The 2922-nt window shown below is 62.1% G+C and overlaps 1 pseudogene across 1 annotated transcript; it reads left to right on the forward strand.

The window, feature by feature from the left end:
- The first annotated feature begins 1297 nt into the window (after positions 1 to 1297).
- On the forward strand, positions 1298 to 2085 carry LOC309544060 (annotated as a pseudogene). The gene has a single exon. The product of its transcript is annotated as an uncharacterized misc_RNA (transcript).
- Positions 2086 to 2922: the final 837 nt, after the last annotated feature.

Genomic DNA, 2922 nt, shown 5'->3' on the forward strand with positions numbered 1-2922 from the left:
TTTGGGGGTATTCAGGGATTGGTGTATCAAGTTTGGGAGGGGTTGAGGTACAGTTAGGAGGGGTGGCCCCTAAGATTTGGAGGTCAGTGGAAGTTCAACGGACGAAGGAAGAAGAAGCTTGGTCACCCACCTTTTGCACTGCAGAGCATCTCACCTCGGCTTCTCTGGTTCGGCTGCGATGGCGGAGTTGGACGTTTTGCTGGAGCAAATCAAGGCCGCTGCCACGGTGAAGGGGACTGAGTGGCTCCGGGCCCAGGTCTCCACGTTGATGGGGGTTCAGGACTCTGCCCAGGAACCAGAGGGGCTTGCGGTCCCGCGGGCTCGGCGGTCACGGCCTCCGGATCGTTTTTCACCGGACCCTTCCCCTCGAGCTCAGCGTCATCCTAGGAGCCCCGACAGGGACCCTTCAGGGCCGCCGGCTAAGCATGCCTCTGCTGCAGCCGTGCGCGCCTCTGGGAGGAATCCTCTGCAGGGACGGAGCTCTGGGGGTGGTGGGAGAAGGCGGCCTTCGGTCTCTCCCCGTCCCTCTCGCCGAGGAGCAACTGGACTGGCGGGCTCCCCTACTGGCGATGCTCCGGTCGGTGGGGAGCCTCGGCGTGGGAGTGGCTTCATGGCGGTCAGTGGCAGCAGGGATCGGCGGGACTCGGAGTCGGCCTCGGCTGTGCGCAGAGAGATGACGCGGCGGGGCAAGTCACGTGGCCGGGTCATCGAGAGTTCAGCTGGATCACGGAGGTCTCCATCGGGCGGAGCTGGAGTAAGGGGGCGGGGACGCCTGTCGCTCGGCTCTACAGCTTCCGGGAGTGCGCCACCTGGTGGACGGATGCCAGCAGTGTCCGGGGACGATCGTTCGGAAGGCGAGGTGTCCGGATCGGATGCTGAAGAGGATGTCGGTGTTCGGTCGGCGACGAGGGAGGCTGGATCCCCCCTGGGCAGACAGGTGAGGTCACAGTTCCTTCTCTGGCTTTGACTGATTTGAGGGGCTTGTTTGATGTGGGGGGTGGGAGTCCTGGGGTGGCTCGAGTGGGAGGGGCGTCCCGGCCGGTGGGGGTGGGGACCCCGGATGGGGATGCTGATGGGGGCTTGGGGGGCTTCCTCCTGGGTCTACGGGACCTCTTGGGGCGTTTGGCCCCGGGGGGCGGGGGCCGCTTGTCTCCTGCAGCGGCTTGGGTTCCTCCGGCGGGGGGCTCAGGCACGGAGCCCGTGGGGGCCCTGGGGCTGGCGGGGCCGTCTTCCGCGGGGCAAGTTGCGGGGGTGGCTGCGGCCCCCCAAGTTGTTGGTGCGCCTGCGGTGGCGGCAGTGACGGCTGGGGCTGCGGGGGACAAGACCGGGACGGCGAAGGAGGGGAAGGCGGACGCGGTTCGCCTGGACGATTCAGCAAAAGGCGAGGTATATGTTTGTTTTGAGGGTCCATTGGGGGCACATTTGAAACAGGAAGTCCGTGAGAAGATCTGGAAGGGTGAGTACGTGGAAATCTTCACGCTGTTGCCCCTCGAGAAGTTCAACCTGGACAGGGTTAAACCGGGGGAGCGCAAGAAGGAGGACGAGGAAGCACGACGCTATCGGCTTATCCCGCGGACGTTCACCAATTGGCTGCAGGCCTTTGCCATTCTGGCGGGCGTCATAGGGGAAAAGGCGCCGGAAAACTGCTAGGCCCTTTTCTGTTACATGGACGCTATAGGGGAGGCCTATCGGGTTTACGGGGGGTCGGCCTGGCTGCGGTACGACGAACAGTTCCGGCAGCGGAAGGCGGTTAGGCCGTCATTACGGTGGGACCACAAGGACATCAGCCTGTGGATGCGGCTCATGTCTTCTGCGAAGGCTCCGAATCAGTTTTTTCCAGGGGGGGCCGGTGGTTCTGCGACCCCGGGACAGCCGGCCGCAAAGAAGAGGGGTTTCTGCTGGCAATTTAATGAGGGTTCCTGTAAGTTCGGTGGCACCTGTCGCTTCAAACATGAATGCTCCGGTTGCGGAGGTTCCCATTCCTTGTCCCGGTGTTTTAAGTCCGGTAAGGGGCGGTCCGGAGAGCCTTCGCAAAAAGGGGACGACGCCGGTGAGGGTGGAAAGGCTGCGGCCTTTTCTAGATAGGTACCCCGATAGGGCGGCTGCCCGACTTCTGGGGGAGGGTTTTGCGGTGGGTTTTCGTATCCCTTGCTCTTTGGCCTCGGTGCCTCCGGTGGCAAGGAATTTGCGTTCGGCATTGCGCCACCCTTTGGTGGTGTCGGATAAGTTGAACAAGGAAGTGGCTCTCGGTCGCATGGCGGGCCCGTTCTCTGAGGTGCCGGTGCGAGACTTGGTGGTTTCGCCGTTGGGGGTGGTTCCCAAAAAGGAACCCAATAAGTTTCGCCTCATTCACCACCTCTCCTTCCCAAAGGGTGGGTCCGTGAATGACGCCATCGACCCGGATGCCTGTACGGTGTCTTACATTTCCTTTGACGCCGCGGTGGCCTGGGTGCGTCATTATGGGCGGGGGGCCTTGATGGCCAAATCTGACATAGAGGCGGCGTTCAGGTTGCTCCCGGTTCACCCGGATAGTTTTCGGTTGCTGGGCTGCTGGTGGCAAGGGGCGTATTATGTGGATCGCTGCCTTCCTATGGGCTGCTCCATATCTTGCGCGTTGTTTGAAACCTTCAGTTCCTTTGTGGAGTGGGTGGTTCGGGATGTTTCCGGTGTGAATTCGGTGATCCACTATTTGGACGACTTTCTGTGTGTGGGCCCGCCCTCTTTCAACGGGTGTGCGATCCTGCTTGCCACTTTGCAGCAGGTGGCGGGGAGTTTCGGCATTCCTTTGGCCCCGGACAAGACGGAAGGCCCGACCACGGTGCTCAGCTTCCTGGGCATTGTCGTGGATTCGGAAGCCATGGAGTGTCGCCTACCGGAGGATAAGTTGGGGGCTTTGAGAGCTGAAATTGAGGGGGTGCTGGG

The sequence above is a fragment of the Pelophylax lessonae genome, assembly GCF_965119305.1.
Source record: "Pelophylax lessonae genome assembly, contig: HAP1_SCAFFOLD_751, whole genome shotgun sequence".
Taxonomy (NCBI): Eukaryota; Metazoa; Chordata; class Amphibia; order Anura; family Ranidae; genus Pelophylax; species Pelophylax lessonae.